This window comes from Gossypium arboreum, chromosome 1, assembly GCF_025698485.1.
Source record: "Gossypium arboreum isolate Shixiya-1 chromosome 1, ASM2569848v2, whole genome shotgun sequence".
NCBI lineage: Eukaryota > Viridiplantae > Streptophyta > Magnoliopsida > Malvales > Malvaceae > Gossypium > Gossypium arboreum.
This window is the reverse complement of record NC_069070.1, coordinates 16,850,289-16,868,766: the sequence shown is the minus strand read 5'-3', so window position 1 is coordinate 16,868,766 and position 18,478 is coordinate 16,850,289. Positions and strand designations below refer to the sequence as shown.

The 18,478-nt window shown below is 33.5% G+C and overlaps 1 non-coding gene across 1 annotated transcript; it reads right to left on the bottom strand.

Annotated features, from left to right (window-relative positions):
* Window positions 1-9,640: 9,640 nt before the first annotated feature.
* Window positions 9,641-9,747, bottom strand: LOC128282193 (small nucleolar RNA R71). Its single transcript, XR_008272420.1, has one exon. It is a non-coding gene; the product is annotated as a small nucleolar RNA R71 (small nucleolar RNA).
* Window positions 9,748-18,478: the final 8,731 nt, after the last annotated feature.

Sequence of the window (18,478 nt, the reverse complement as noted above, 5' to 3'; positions counted from 1 at the left end):
GATTGTTGCTATTCCTTATTATTTTTATTATTATTATTTATAACTATGTTTCGAGTCGAGGGTATTCATAGAATAGGTGAATATCAATTATTATTTATATTTTTCAAAAAAATTAAATAATTTTTCATGAAATATGTTCCATTTGCATTAGCGGAGATAAAAATTTTGAGCTCATAATTAAAGGACGAGATTAACAACCACCACATCACATCTCATTGTTAAGGTTCAATTATTTTAATTTCACAAAGTTGGATTCTATAATAAGATACATTGCATTCTTAAAGAAAGACAATAAATTTAAACTTTAAAAACTATGTTGGAAACTACGAATCTCGAACCTTGATCATAATAATTTTTTTTAGAGTATCTCAATACCGATGAGTATCAAGTTTGGTAAGTTTGACTTAGGGACCTCGACATCTATGAATGTCGAGTTTGGCTTTACTCTATCGATGCTAGTGTAATTATTTGACTATTTTTTCTTACATATTTGTTTTTTCTTTCTTTCTTTCTTATTATATATACAGTCAACCCTCGTTGTATCAGCCTTGTTTGTCTATCAAAATTTTATCTGTTATAGAGAGATGGTTGTTATACACCTATAATATCATGCTGTTACATAAAGAAGTGTTATAAGTCTACCATAAGTTTGATATTATGAATTCCCATCCACTGAATAAATTGAGAATTATGTTCAAAAAAGAAACAAAGTGAGAATCAAATCAACAAAATTAAAAAGATGTATAACAGATGCATGCATTATTATTTTTATGCATCTTTTAGTTTACATTCTTTCACATAACTAATTATGAAGTTCATATATCTAACATGTTCAATTAATCAACATAAGTTATCAAATCAAATTGATTAATTTATCATGATTTGTTAATTCAAGTAATCAATTTATAAGGTTGTGTTATTCCAAATTCATAATAGAATATTCAATTATGGAACTTAATAGTATATTGAATTGATATCTTTAACTCCACTCATTGAAGATTATTGAGGCAAGGTGTGTTGTATTGAGTTAACTAGCACTCGACAGTGCCCACTATAGTCTACTACTGAGATAGTGGAGTTAGTTGTCATATTTAAGTTGGCAATATAATGAAACTAAATCTTTGGACGAGTTATTGTGATGATATTTTGAAGATACTATGGTACATCTATAGGAACCAATCCATGGCTAGTGAAGATTAGATTGGATTCAAATGAATTTAAGACAACCCTTGTTTTGTAGACAATCGGTCGGGATTGTGATGCTGATTTTGGAAGGTCATATCTTCATCAGATTATGCTTTTATTGGTTATATTGTACTAGATTTTTTTAAGGAATTATTGTTTATTCATTTAGTTTCTATGTTAACAAGTTGAGATTGATATATGTTAGAGAGGTTTGTCTAGGTTATATAAGAGAGCATATTGAGAGCACTTGATTTTGTTCATTGAGGAACTGTTTTGTGTAAGAGTGCAAACCGAATTGTAAACTTTTAGTGTTTATTACCTAAATCCTCAATAGGAGAATTTAGAGGTGAGTGTTCTAGTCTTTAGGAGCAAATGTGAGATCTCTATACTTAGAAGTGATAAAGTGTGATTCACTTGTTGTATTGTGGACTAAATATAGTGGAATTACTCACTGAGCTAGACTCCGTAAATGCAAGGAAATTGAACTGCATAAACAAACATTGGTCTTCTTTGTGTTTATGTTTACACATTTTTATGTAGTGCCAACCCGTATTGACTACTATAGTCAAACACTTCCATTAATTGTTGTGTTATTTAGTAAACATCAATTGTAGGTAGCAATAAATGTTATTTCATTTAATAAAATATTATTAATAGATTTTTTTCATGTGAAATTTAATCATTTTAATGAAATAATATTTTAATTAAGATCATTTTATTTAACAAATTGTAAGTAATAGGCTTGCTTATATGAAATAACTATAATTTTACTTAAAATATTGGATAATGTAGGTGATAAACCCGATTAAAAATGAACAAAGTGAAGAAAATAAGAATCGAAAAGATTAAACATGCAAATTTTACGTGGACAAACTCCTCTAGAGATGATAAAAAGCCTCGAGCAAAATAAGATTTCACTATAATAAAGGAGAGTGCAAAAGATGGAGAGAATTAAAAGAAAAAACTCGAAGCCCCATAAGAAAAAAAAAACCTTCGAAACAAAGAACAAAATTCTCTCAATCTAAATATTTTTTGTTGTGTAAAACCAAAAGTGTAACAGTCCAGTTTAGACCCTAGTCGGAATAGTGGTTTTGGGACCACAAATCCTAGTCAAAAAAATATTTAAATATTATTTTCTGTGATTATAATATGTGAATTGGCATGTGTGAAAGTTTCGTATGAAAATTTAATTGTTTGTGTGCTTAATTTGATAAAAGGAGGAAATCGCGTAAAATGTAAAAGTGGCCTTCTATTTGAAAAAGTGCTAATTTGCTATGTTTTATTAAATGTGGGGTCCTTATATTTTTATTTAACCATTAGCTTAATGGATGGACATAAATGGCCTTATGTTTATTGATTAAATGGTTTTATAACAAAGGGTAAAATTACTATTTAGTTAATATGATGATTAAAATAAAACAAAAGCTTAAAATTTGATTCATTATCCATCTTATGGCCAATTATATCAAACAAAAGAAAAGAAAAAGAGTTGTTTAGGGTTTAGCACTTCTAATCTTTGATTAAGGTATGTTTCTGATCGGTTTTTGATAATTTTTACGTTTTTGTGATTGTTGCTTAGTGTTCTATCAAGCCCAAGTCTCAATTTCTAATTTTTTTGATGATTTTGAAATATGCCATTGATGAAATTGTGAGATTTGTGATGTTAGTTGTTGGAAAATAAAAGATGTGTTGGGTTAGTATATTTTGTCTTAGAATTTTTGATGAATTTGAGTAAAATGGGCTAAATTGTAAATATGAGATTTTGAGGGACTAAAATGTGAAATAAATGAAACATATGGGTTTATATGAAGACTATGAGAATTCAGCCTAACATGAGTATTTGGAAATTTGTATATTTTATGATTTTTGAGATTAGGGACTAAAGTGCAAAAATGTAAAAATGTGAGGGCTAATTTGTAAATTGCCCTAAATATGTGTTTGTCGATTGATTTGAATGATTTGGTGAATAAAAGAGTTAAATTTGAATTTATATAGATCAAGAACTGAAGAAGATAGAATTAGATCAGGAAAAGTCGAAAGTCGTCGAGTAACCGATTTCGTCTTTCCGAATCCGTACAAGGTAAGTCTATATACAAATAAATGTGCTTTGATTTGAATTTTTATCGGTTATATGCTATTGTACTATGATGAATGAATATATGAGTTGAGAAAAATGAGACATCCGAGAAAGTATCGACAAAGTTCCGATGTCCGAAAAGCCCAGTACGAACTTTAGGAATAGTTAGGATACATATGTCATGACATAAGATCTGATATGTGTTATCGTGTAAGACCACTTCTGGGATGTTGGCATCGACTTATGATTTACATGTAAGACCAACATTGGCATTGTATTTGATTTCGTGTAAGACCCTGTCTGGGACAGTGGCATCGATATTTGATTATATGTAAGACCATGTCTGGGACATTGGCATTGTATGAGCTTTCCGAGCTATCCGCGTATCCTTATAATTCTGAACGATTCAACGGGTATTCCAAGAAAATAGATGACTATGTGAATTTGTATCTGACTCAGGTATGTTTGAATTGTATACCATGTTTGAGAATGAGAAGTAAGTATCTGTACCTTGGTGAATATATGATATAAGTATGAGTTGCTATGAGAATGAGTTATGATATGTATATGTGAATTATGTTCAAATGAAATAAAGAGATATATGGCTAAGTGAATGTATTTTTGCCTTAAATTATATGAATGAATTGATGTTATTTGTTAAGTTTATTTGTATATGGCTTACTAAGCTTTTGAAAGCTTACTTTATGTGTTTTTCAACTGTTTTATAGATATGGAAGCTACTAAGAACTCGGGGATTGTCAATGACCATCGCCACACTATCGAACTCTATTTTGGTATCTTTTGAAAATGTATATATTGAAGTATGACATGTATAGGCTAGAGGATTTTGATTATGTTTTGTGATGTGTATATCTAGCCATGTAATATGGCTTGGTTATGGATGAGATTATGAATGAATTTGGTATATGCTTGTGTTCATAAATGGTATGTTTTGATGTGTTTTAATGGCCTAGTGAAATGGTCAATTTGGTAAGGTTTTGGCATGTGAATGAATGAGGTGAATTGAAGTTATGAAACATATGATTTAATATGACTTTGGCTTATGATTTGATATGATTGAGTATAGTTTATAAGCTTGAATTTGGTTGATAATAATATGGCATGAATGATTTATGTTTTGGTATTGAAATTGGCTAAAATTATAGTGCAAATGTGTTTGGTTTGATGCTTGTAGGTTTGACCCAAATTGGGTGGCAAATTGGCTTTTCAGATGGCCTATTTTTGTCCACACAGCAAAGACACGGGCGTATGTCTCAGCCGTGTGTGACATACGGTCATGTTACACGTCCGTGTGTCCCTTGGGGTACCCTATGATTTTAAGTCAGTCTTGAACACGACCAAGGCTCACGGGCATGTGGCTAGCCGTGTGACCCAAGTCAGTTTTGACCATGGCCAAGGCACTCTTGTGGTTGTGTGATTAAGTCAGTATGTATGTGATGCGTGATATTCGTGAAAGGTTTTAAAAATTTATAAATGAATCGTTCTTGAGACTAACTTATTATCACGATTAAGGCAAGTGTACCTATCGAACAGTAGTATAGTTCAGCAAGACCGGATTGTCGAACCCAAAGGAACCACGAGTACTAGTATTTACTTCCTTTTTATTATCTAGCCTAAAAATCAAGAGGTTTGGTTATCTAAACAATTACTAAACTAAGAATGCACAGAAAGAAAATTTGGGAAAAATACTTTTTAGAAAATTCGATTGATTAAGACAATACCTAAGGAAAAATCCACCTAGACTTCACTTGTTATTTGACTCTGAATCAGGCGATTTATTCATTTGACTTGATCCATAGAAATCCATAAGTTATATTATTATCTCTCTCGAGACTAATAACGTCTAACTCTAGGTTAAATAATTGAAATCTCTTTCTAATTAACACCCTAGAATTGCATTAACTCGATCTATGGATTCCCTTATTAGGTTCACCCTAATCCGGCAAAATCTTGTCACCCTATCTTTAGGCGCGCAATCAACTCTGCTTAATTACGAAAAATTTACTCTTAGACAGGGTCTATTCCTCCTCTGAATAAGAGCGTTAACTTGAATCAATATCCTGGAATATTAAAACAAGAATTAAGAGCACATAATTAAGAACAAATCAAATATTTATCATACAATTCAAATAATAATAACAAGATCCATCTTAGGTTTCATTCCCCTTAGGTATTTAGGGGTTTTAGTTCATACTTATGAAGGAAAACATCTCAAAAGCATAAAGATAACAAAACATAAGAAAACCTAAAACTCCTGAAGGAACTTGAAGGGAGATCTTTAGTCTTGATGATGAATCCGGCTTCTGAGATGGATCAATCGGCTTTCCTTGAGTAATTCCTTGCTTCCTACTCTGCGTCCCCCTCTTAAGTGCCTTCTTCGGTGTTTAAATAGGCTTTAGAATGCCTAAGAGTGCCCAAAATTGGCCTTTTCCGAATACGGTTATACTTGGGCTCGGTAGGGACACACCCGTGTGACACGCCCGCGTGCGATTACTCCAGCCCGTGGTCAAGGCTGTTGAACAGGCACGGGCGTGTAGTATACCCGTGTAAGTCGTGCTTCAATCCTGCCAAAGGGACACGTAGTGTGACACGCCCGTGTGAGAAAGTCTAGGCCGTGTTGATTTCCCATATGGGTCTATTTTCTCCGTTTTTGGCCCGTTTCTCGCTCTTTTTACTCTCCTATGCTCACCTAAGTATAAAACATGAAATTAAAGGATTAGGAGCATCGAATTTACCAATTCTAAGGAGAAACAATCCATAAATGTGCTAAGCATGGGATAAAAATATGTATAAATTACCGTTTATCAGTATGCCCTGATTTGACACGGTCTAGATACACGGGCGTGTCTAATACCGTGTGAGGCATACGGCCTGTTCACACAGGCATGTGACCTCTGTAACTTAGAAAGTTTGTTTAAGTTTCAAAAATTTTTTATGTGTTCGGTTTAGTCCCGACCCCTTTTTAAAGCATGTTTAAGGTCTCGTTAACCTATGTAAGGGACTCTGTAATGATTTATGATTATGTGTGAATGGTGTTTGTGAATTATTTGTGAAATGTTTTGATTTTTCCGGTAACGACTTTAACCCTAGTCCGACGATGGATACGGGTTAGAGGTGTTACAAAAAGTAACTAATGCGTATTTACAGGCTGAAATTCATAGAATATATGACTATAAAAACTCTAGTTAATCAAAGTTTAAGTGGAAAACTAGAAATAGAGTTTAATTGGGAGAAGAAAAGCCAAAATAAACTTTAGTCAAAATAAGAGACATTCTCCCACAAATCACCACCTTGACTCGTATTTGAACCAACTCCCTTGTCGAGCCCTGTTACGGGCTTAACTGATTCTTCGTTGGATACTTACCAATTTTAAACAACCCTCAAACTTTGAAACTGGAAGGCTCTTTATCAACATGTCGGTCGGATTGTGTTTTGTGCCAACTTTAGGAATTTGAAGATTCCCTTGAATGATCACCTCTCAAACAAAAAAGATAACGAATGTCTATATGCTTCGTTCTCTCGTGATGCATTTGATCTTTAGTGAGATGTATGGCACTTTGACTATCATAATATATGATAGTTGCCCCTTTAACCAAATTGGTTATTTTACTACTTTTATAATTGCCATGTGTTCTACTTCAGTAGTCTACAAAGCCATTATAACTTGAATTGTTGCTTTCCAACTAATGGCACAATTCCCAAAAGCAAAAAAGTAACTTGTGAGAGACCTTCATCGACCCAGGTCTCTTGCATAATCAGAATCAACATATTCGATTAAACCCTTTTGAGTTCTTCCTAACTCTAAGCACATGTTAGAATTAACCCGTAAATATTTAAAAATCTACTTAACTGCATGGCTGTGTAACTTACTAGAAACACAAAATTATATAGACTTTCAGCACATTTTGAGCTCTAATTCATGCAATTTCGTAGTAATTTTTGTCTAAATTCATACTTTAATTATAAAATAATTAATTTGCACTTAAATTATTAACATATTTAATTTTAATTATTTTTATAGTAAAATTTCAAAAATTTGGTTTATTTTCGACAGTTTTGCACAAAAAGTGAAAATTGGCTCGGCAGTCACCTCTAAAGGCTTAAACCGTTGGGGGTAATTTTATGCATCAAGTGAATCAAGAGCAAGAATAATTAATTTACCAGAAACGGATGGTCCAAAAATATTTATTAAACATACTTTATATTTAATTTTGATCCAACATTAACTGGGTTAAAAATTAATATAAAGTCTGAAGGAGAAAGGAGACCTAATTGTGCTAAGTAAAGAAGATTGATCCACCAAACAAAATTGGCAGTCCAAAATCGTCCATATAGCTAACCCAATCAGTTGATTTTAGCTGATTTTTACACTTTCCAAACAACCCTCGAACTTCTCTTAAATGCCATTCAACCCCCTCCACTTTTCATGCATTTTACTTTTTACCCCAAGCTAAAAATAGCAAGTTTGAATCACTCAAACTTGCTCAATGCATGGCCGACCAAGGGAGAGGGAGTGGTTGATATTTATTTGCTATTTTTAGCAGCAATTCCCATCTATAAATACCCCTCTTCCCTACCTCATTTCACACACCACAACTTTCCACACATCTCTCTGTCTCATTCACTTTCTCTCTTCCTTTCCCTTATTTGTTTTCCCATTTTTCTTGTTTCATTCCCTTGCCAATTTCTCTCTTGAAAAATATCTTTCATCCACCTTGGAGTAGCAATATTCAAGTTTTTGTGAATACCTTGAATCGATAGAACAAGCAGAGAAGGAGAGGAGAGCACTAGTCTAGCTTCATAGAAATACTAGATTTGCTTTCTAGTTCCCTTCTCTTTAATTTTCTTGTTTATGTTGTGACCATGGACATGGATATTTGTTGTGTTGTTATTCTTGATTTAATTAAAATGACTTAAATTTAGATTGATTATATTTTGTCCACTTAAATTATTATAATTGTGTTTGTGTTGTTATTAGGCCTTGGTAGTTTGTTCAATTAAATAAAATCATGCCTATGTTATACTTGCATTATAATTGTAAGGTAACAAATGAATTAATTATTAATCATATTGAAATTGTAATTAATTGACAAAGTATTTAATTGATGCGTGTTTAATATTCTAAGGTAGCTAAAGGTTAAATTAGCGATGGTATTAAACGGTACATTAGCCTTGCATAACTTGCAAGATTATTGTGATTAAATTGTTTTAATATAGGATTATGTTGTTACTTCACTTAATCTTATACTTGCTTATGAAATTGATTAATTGTTTGAATTAGCATTGAAAAATGTTCTAGAGATTTGTTAATTTAGTAAGTACGTATGAGCAATAGTTAGCAAATTACCAAGTTGTCGTGAAAATATTCGTAACAACATGAACATGAGTTTAGTAATTCTATGTTAAAGAATGTAATTGATCTAACACAATTATGTCATCTTAATTAAAACCATCTTTTGAAATCGTGCATTGAAATTTTTATTTTTATTTTATTTTACTTAGTTAAATTTTAGTTTTTAATCACTTCCTCAAAATCAAAATATTTTTAATCACCAAAGTGTTTGATTTACATTTCATAAATATTTTTTTCTTTCACAATGCTTGTGGGTATAATAACTCAACATTTACTTGTCATTTTATTACTTGATATGATTGTGTACACTTGCACATTTCCGTTGTTCCAAGTTTTTGGTGGCGTTGCTGGGGATTGTTTTAAAAAAACACTATTTGTGAAATTGTTAATTTTGCATTTTGGTTTATTTTTCTGTTCAATTCTAATCTAATTTTTTTTTGTGATTATTTAAGGTGTTTATGAGCATTGATCGAATTATCGACTTACTCCCTATAGATCATGAAATTGAAAGGACATTTCGACTAAGAAGAAGAGAAACAGTTTAGAGAAGGACCAAAGAGATGAACTTTGAAAATCAGAATCAAGGAAACGAAGCAAATCATGCTCAAAATCCTATCCTTATTGTTGATGATAGAGATAAAGCTTTAAGACAGTATGTCGTGCCATTGTTTCATGAGCTTAATCTTAGTATTACATAACCCAAAATCGAGGCACAACAATTCAAGTTGAAGGTAGTCATGTTCCATATGCTTCAAACAGTGGGTCAATTCAGTGGAATGCCTACTGAAGATCCTCACCTTCATCTAAGATTGTTCATGGATGTGAGTGATTCCTTCAAGTTAGCCGGGGTAACCAAAGATGCATTACGATTAAAGTTGTTCCCATATTCACTAAGAGACAGAGCTCGAGCCTGATTGAACTCATTGTCACTAGATTCCATTACCACATGAAAAGAGTTAGAAGAAAGATTCCTTATAAAGTATTTCCCACCTAGAAAGAATGCTAAGTTGTGGAATGAGGTCACTACCTTCCAACAGATGGATGACTAGTCCTTGTGTGAAGCATGAGAAAGGTTTAAAGAATTGTTATGAAAGTGCCCTCATCATGGAATCTTACATTGCATCCCAACTAGAGACATTCTATAATGGTTTCAATGCTCATACGAGAATGGTAGTAGAACTCCTTTCTAAGTCTTATAACAAGGCTTATGAAATCATCGAAAGGATTGCCAACAATAATTATCAATGGCCAACCAATTGAGCAGTGCGAGGAAGATGAGCCGCTGGAGTACATGAAATGGATGCTCTCACTTCACTTGCATCTCAGGTATCCTCAATACCCTCAATGCTTAAAAACTTTACACTAATGAGTTTAATAATTTTACAGCTTAGCCATCGAATCAATTTGAAAATGTAGCCTATGTTTATTGTGGGGAAGGGCACTTGTTTGAAGAATGTCCATTAAACCCATAATCTGTTTATTGTATGGGTAACCAGAACCATAACCAAAACTGGGGTAGGCAGTGATCGCAATCCAATTTTTATAACCCATCTTGGCGAAACCACCCTAATTTTTGTTGGAGTAACCAAGGGGCTGGACCTAGTAACACTAATGCACAACCTAGACCAACCCAACTATTGCGTGTAAAATGATATACGATTTGTACAAGTATACATGTTAGTTCAAGTAATAAAGTGATGAGTGAGAATCATTCTCATGAGGATTAGATTGAGGCATAAAAGTGGTTAGGTTATTATAATAAAATGCGATTAATGCTATGGAAAAATCAATGATAAATATGTAGTGGCAATTAGTGGAGTAATGATGTAAGAAATACGTGGAATTAATGAATAACTGAAAATGCTATGGCAAAAGTGAAAGCATAAATGTAATGGCAATAATGAGAGTGATTATCCAAATAAAATGTAAATAAAGAAACAAACAACTAAATATGTTGGGATAAAGATACTACAACAAAGATTAAGGATAGAGTGATGTTGATTCGGAAGGTTGGGATTACCCAGAATCGACCCCGACTTTCAATAATGCCTTGGCAAAATAATATCTACTTTACTGCATATAAGAGATCTAAAATGGTTTGCCTCTTACGAGGACAAAACCTAAAGTTACCTTGCCTGTGTCTAGATGCTTTTTAGATATCTTGCATGGGTTCCTCCTATATGATCGTGACTCTATGTCTAAAGTCGACTACAAGTGTCGATCGAATACTTGCACATTCCATTTAATTTTAATCCAACCAACCCAACTGTTTCAGAATTAGGATCAGATTATAGCATGTGAATATCCTTCTATGTGTAGAGATCATTGCATTTTATTTAAGAAATAAGAACAATCAAATGAAATAGTAAAGTAAATTAGATATATACGACATCTATAAAAAAATTAAGGTTTCATAGAAAGTAATCACAACCTTAAGAGATTTGGCTCATGGGTTGGGAAATAAAATTCCAAACCAAAATATTATCTGACATTGCGTTCAACTACTTCAATTCAATCTTTCAAAAGAACACTAATGGAAATAATAAAAGAACTTTGGGAAGCAACTTTCGCTTGCCCAGTCCATACTTCGACAGCACAGCATCCTATGATGGCTAAGAAGGACTGCCTTAGACTTCTTATCCTTTGCACAGTTGAACCCTTATTCACGCTTAAAGATCTCTCTCTCTTTTTCTTCGTCATTTATGAGGTCCCTTTAATTGGTTTTTATAGATAGATTAGGCTAGGGTTGACTAACAGCTCATGATTATTTTCTCCTCTTTTATGGGGTTTATCTGGTACAAATTTGAATTTGAATCTAAATTGGGACTGTTGTGCGAAAAATGTTGATTTGGTCTTCCCGGCATTGCGACGACATCCGTGCTGGCAAACTATCTGCACTTTGCCCTAAAAAAACTTCACTCATTTATTTCCTCGTTCCAAAACATGTTCCTGCCACATCAACACAAAAAACTCCACCACAAGTGATTAAAAGCACCTAATTCCACCACAGTCCAAGTCTTAATGCCATATTAAAAATGCTAACTAAAATGTCCAAAAAATGCAACAAAATGTGCTTAAGTACAAGCAATTACCTAGGCCTAAAGGCATGAAATATAACTCTTTTCAAATGTTATCACACCCCTAAACCTGAGTTATTACTTCTCCTAAAGTAAAACACATCTAAATGCATGAAAGCACCCATCTTACCTTGGCAAAATATACTTTCTTATACTGCCTAGCTATTCGAAAAACAATTTATACCTCTATTTTCAGCCATATTCTCTTTCCTAAAATTGATTCAATTGTCGAAGGTTTGTTTAGCAAAGGTAGTATAAAGATTTCTCTCTAAAAACAAAATTTCCTAAGTACCCAGGCATTCTCTCTTTCGTCCTATAGCAAATATCTTTTTTATTTACTTAGTTCATTTGTTACTGTAACATCCCGAAATAGGGCCTAGTCAAAATAGTGGTTTTGGGACCACAAATCTGACATCAAAATATTTATTTTATGGTTATTATGAGGCCTAAAATATGAGTATATGCATTTGTTAAAGTTTCATGAAGAAATTCTAAGTATATGATGTCTAATTGGAAATTAGGGACTAAATTGAATAAATTGCAAAACTTGGTTTCTAGAAGAAATTTGTATGAAATTACTTTAGATTATGAATTAGAAGGTCTTGGAGAGCAATTTTCCCAAATTCTAAATTTTTGGACAAAAATAGGCTTGCATGGATGAAATTTTAAAGATAAAGGCATTTTGGTCATTAAGCATTTTAATGAAATAAAAAGAGAAAAATGGAGCAAAAATATGCTCATCTTCTTCCCATAGCTGTTGAAATTTGGAGGACACCATACCTAGGGTTTCTTCAATTTTCAAGCTCAATAGTAAGTTTTCCCAAGCCCCATTTTTCATGTTCTTTGTATTTTTGAAATCCCGGTAGCTTGATCTCTCCATTTCTACCCATATTTCATGCTAGGGTTCATGCTTAAAAATTTATCCATGCATGATTTGATTGTTTTTTGATGGACTATGGAGGAATATGAAATATTAATGTGCGTTAAACATCTTTTTCTAGTTGATTTTCATGAGAAACCCTTATAAGGACCATTTTGCAAAAGATGTAAATGTGTGGTAGAAATGAGAAAATAATGGATAATGTGGGCTACCATAAGAAGGAAAAGTGTTCAGCTAGGCTTGGCTAAGATAGAAAGTGTATGTGTTTCATTATCCGAGCCTAGGGACTAAATCATAAAAATGTGAAAGGTTAGGGGCAAAACGGTCATTTGGACCAGGGGTAGATATTAAACTTGAAATGCATAATGTAGTGTATTAATGAGTTAATTTTGCTGTTATAGACCCCGAGGAACAAATTTTGGAGGTCAATCGTGGTAAACGCAAGGTTTTGGAATAACCGAAACACAATTCCGAAAAAAATACCAGGTAAGTTCGGATAACTTAAAGTAAACCCCTAATATACATAATTGTATGATTTATGAATGCATGATATTTGCATTTATTGATGGTACGAAAATGCATGAAATGCACATTTGGTAATGACTTGTTGATAATTGTCTCAATTGAGGTTTAAAAGGGAATTCGATGGATAAACCATGTTTTACATGTGAATTGAGATCCTGCATGTGTTGCAATAAGGATTTAGCCTGGATGGGTAATCCGTGATCTCAAATATGGAAAGCAATCTAGCCCGGATGGGTGTTCCTTAAATGATCGAGCCTCCTGAAGAATATATGTGCATTGGATTTAGCCCGGATGGGTAATCTGAATTGGGTCTGAATTTAGCCTGGACTGGTAATTTAGATCCGAACTCATTAAGGGTGTTTGTCGCTATAAAGGATTTAGCCTAGACTGGTAATCCTGACATCACCTTACGAGTTCATATAATGGGGGATTTAGCCTGGACTGGTAATCCCGCCATATGATGTGAGGTTCGTGGGAGTGCATAAATGTGAAATGATCATTCATAAGAATTGACGGATAATGGGTACTCCATCGAGATTTCCTAGAAACTCAACGGGATAATATGAGGTATGTTAACAAGATGATGAATGATGAGCTCATCTATATAAATTACATGATGCTTTGTTATGTGACTAACTCATTGATTGAGTGCTTGTGATAGGAAATCATTTCATAATGGATGATTTCATGATTTAGATATGGATGTATGCTGATTACTCGGTAAGTTTCTGGTTATTCGAGCTTACTAAGCATGTAAATGGTTACCCCTCTCTTTTTCCCTGTCTCATAGAGCTCGAGGACTCAAAAGGATTGGAGGAAAATTGGAGAGTCAACACACTATCAACTAAACAAGCTTTGGTATAAAGACTCTGTTTATTTTGTTAAATGGCATGTATAGTATTTTTGAGTATTTTTTATACGTGTCATTTGATTTGCCAAGTTAAGGCATGTAGAAATATGTTTATCTCTTTGTATATGGCCATGAAAATTGGCTTAATTTAAGTAGGCTATGACCTACAATTTTATGCATTGTTTTAATTACTAATGATGGGTTGCTATCAATTGACAATGAGTTACATGAATAAGCCAATTTCGGATGGATTAATGTAACATGGGAACCCATGACACTAAAGAGGAAATAACCATTTATGTATAAAACCAATGATATAAGGTTTTCAAACAACTATCTTCATTAAGATTATTTACAAGCGTAAAATTATGTTTTCTCTCAAACTTGGTAACCACTAGGCACAAGTAGTAGAAAGGGGTGACTAAAGGCTTGGAAAATAGCCTATTAGAGTCCACATGGTTGGACACACGGGCGTGTGTCTAGGCCGTGTGTGACACACGGTTTTCTTCCATGGGCATGTGCTATGGTCGTGTGTCTCCTGCACTCAAAATTTTAGCTTAAAGTCGTACACGGGTAAGCCATACAGGCGTGCGCCATGGCTGTGTTAAAATGACAGTGTTGTCCACGGGCAAGCAGCACGGGTGTGTTCCATGGCCGTGTTGATAAGTCAGTGTTGCCCACGGTTGAAGGGCATTGGCGTGCCCCAAGATACACGGGCTTGTGAGTCTACATGGCCCACCTACACAGGCGTGTGACACTTCATGATAAAGAAAATCTTCCGAGAAGCCCAATGTTTATCAAACGTGTCCGAATTTGTCCCGCATTGCCTTTCGATATGTTATAGGTCTCGAAGGCCTATACAAGGGACGAGATGTTCATGATTGAAAGGTTTTAAATTCAAATGAAATTTTGTGACCCGAGTTAGTACACTGAAAGTGTAAAGTTTCGGTAATGCCTTAAGCCCTGTCCGGTGTTGGATTCAGGTTAGGGGTGTTACAGTTACCTAAATAGAAGTCATTGGCTTTAAGTCTATATCAAAATATGTTATTTTTAATATATTAATTCTTCTATTTTTTTTAAACAGTAAAGTCCATTATTATTATTTTTATTATTATTAAGGGATTTAGCATGTCACAAAATTCTTTGACTTGATATTCACGATGGAGCATACAACGAATTGTTAAGTACTGTAACACCCCTTACTCGTATCCGATGCCAGGATAGGGTTCGAGGTATTACCGGACTTAACATTTACAAACATGCAAAACCGAGTCACAAAATTTCGTCCAAAATTAAAACTTTTCACACATGCATTTTTTCCCTTATACAGGCCTTCGAAGCCTAAAACATGCATTGGGGTGGTTCGGAACTAAACCGAGAACTTTAGAAAGTTTTGGGAACACTTAGAGAAATTTTCATGAAATAGGGTCACATGCTTGTGTGGACACAGGGACACGCCCGTGTGTCTCCAACACGCTCGTGTCCTCAAGCCGTGTAACTCTCTGTTTATGACGTCAACAAAACAAATTTAACCACATGGCCAGGCCATACACCCGTGTGCTAGGCTGTGTCCTCACACGGTTGAGACACATGGTCGTGTCTTTGCCCATGTGGCTAGTCCTTAAGTTATTTTCCAAGCCCATTTTATTACCATTCATCCCTTACATCTTTACACATATCAATGATATACATCATGGCATCATTTTAATGATTTAACATACTTCACTAAGGTTTATTCTTAACTATAACATGCTATCATTCACTTATTACACGTATTCATATAATATCAAACCTAGTCACAACAATTCTATATTCATTGACCTTATCATTTGATGACCACTTTTACCAAACGCTCATAACCATCAATTTATCAAGTAGCTTCAATCAACATCAAGTATTCATGTTCAAACATTATCAACTTATTTCCATATTATACATTTACCACGTGGCTATGACTATTTCGATCGGTCAAGAAGCACCCATCGTACATATATGTCATAATACCAACCATATACATCCCACAAGCATAAACATATCATCGTATCACAAGCATTAGAACTCATCATGGATAATTAGGCTTACAAGCCACAATCATTATAAGCCACATCTCATGACTATATACAATGAATCAATATAAGCCAATACATATGGCTAGTCATAACAACATCTATCATTAAACTAAGTCCCTATACATGCCACTCACTTGAAGACATTAAGATTCATCAATACTCCAAAGGAGGTAGCTGGATAGTGTGAGGTTGCCTCCGACAATCTCAAACCCTGAGCTAACCTGTCAACACTAAAGAAATGGAAAGGAAGGAGTAAGCTTAAAGATTAGTAAGTCTATATGAAAATAATAGGCAAATTATCAAATGATTCTATAGAAGTATAATCATAATTACACTTTTACTTATTTTCTGGTCATACTGTTTTCTTGAGTCATAGTTACTAAATTATTTATATCTGGAGCTACGGAACTCCAAATTAAGATCTGTAAATTTTTCCTAAAACTAAACTCATATATATTTTTACCATAAAATTTCCAGAATTTTTGGTCTAGCCAATAAGTACAGTTTATTCTTTAAAGTTACCCCTATTCTGCTGCTTGACAGCTTCGACCTTTCTTTACTAAAAATCGATTATCTCATAGTACGGGTTTCGATTAATGTATGCTCCATCCATCTTTTTTATTCCGATTTAGTCCATAATATCATTCATTCCCAATCTATGCCTGAATATCATTTTCCTTGATCTATAATATCACATTTAGCTTAATAATTAGTCACATTATTCATATGGGTCCAAAAAACATATTTTTATAAATTTGCATTTTGACCCCTAAACTTTCACATATTTTCACTTTTACCCCAAGGCTCGTAAAATGATTTTTATCCAATTTCCTTACATTTTAATCCTAGAAAAATCATTTTCATAACTATAGCAGTCCCCAATTTCCACTAAAACACACTTTTATGACAAATTTTATAACTTTTACAATCTAGTCCTTTTAAGCATTTTCACAGAAAATTACTTAGCAAAAGTCGTTTATTTAACAACCAACATTCATTTTCTACCATTAGCCATCAAAACACATGCATATCACTCATGGGTAAATTTTTAAACATGAACCCTAGCTCAAAATAATGGTAGAAATAGATAGATCTTGTTACGAGGATTTCAAAAAACGTAAAAGTCATTAAAAACAGGGCTAGAATGGACTTACAATCGAACTTGGAAGCTTGAAAAACCCTAGTTATGTCTTCTCCATGCAAGTTTCGGCCATGGGGTAGAAGATGGACAAAAATTGAATTTTTATTTTATTTTTAATTCTTTTTAATTACTAATGACCAAAATGCCCCTAACTTAAAAATATTCTATTTCACCTATTTTATGTCCATTTTTGTCCAAAAAATTAACCAATGGTCTAGTTACAATTTAAGGGCCTCCAATTTAAAATTTCATAACAATTAGACACCTCTAAGATGTAGAACTCAACTTTTGCACTTTTTACAATTTAGTCATTTTGACCAAATTGAGTGCCCAAACGTCAAAATTTTCGAACGAAATTTTCTCGAAATCATCCCGTTAAATTTTAGACCATAAAAATAGAATAAAAAAATTATTGTGTCAAATTTGTGGTCCCGAAACCATTGTTCCGACTAGGCCCTAATTCAGGATGTTACAACTCTTCCCCCCTTTCGAGATTTTCGTCCCCGAAAATCTTACCAGAAGAGTGGTTCGGGTTTTCACATAAATTCCATTATCTCTAATCATTGCTAAAGAAATTTTACTCAGGCTATGCTAAATACTTAGCTCTTTAATTTCTCATACTAAAGTCATGAGTAATTCTTCGCTATACGACACATTAACTGAATCTTGATCTCCATCAGAGAATTCATGTACACAAGGGTCGAATCCATACCGTCATAGAACATATATACACATCATACTTGAATCCTCTCAAATTCAAATGGCGTAGCCAGCCCGATCATCATGGCCTTAAGTTCTCTATCATTTTATACAGCCTGATAGTTTGCTAATTCAACCTCTGGTCGTCATTAAAATTCAGAGACTCATTTAGCTTTTTCAATAATTCACGATATAAATCCCGGATCTCAATTAGATTAACAAAAACTAGCATTTTAAGAAATTCAACAACCTCAAAGATACTTAATCCCATAAGTTTGATGAGCGGAAATTCAGTACTTACCGACATGATTTATAGATTCATTAATTACTTAACAACAAGTCTCATGACATCTTTCTCTTTCAAAAATAGGAATAATTCTGATATGAAATCTATAGTAATCTCATTCTCATTTCCATTTAATTACCACCACTGGAAAAAATCGTTCTGACATCACCTGATATTCAACTTTAACCCTGATAACATTTTATGTATCAAACACAAAGATCAGAAATGTCGAGTTCCAAACTTGAACACCAATACATTACTCCGTGAGCTTCCTTGCAAACTCTCTGTATAAGCTCTGGACTTTTTACCCAAGCA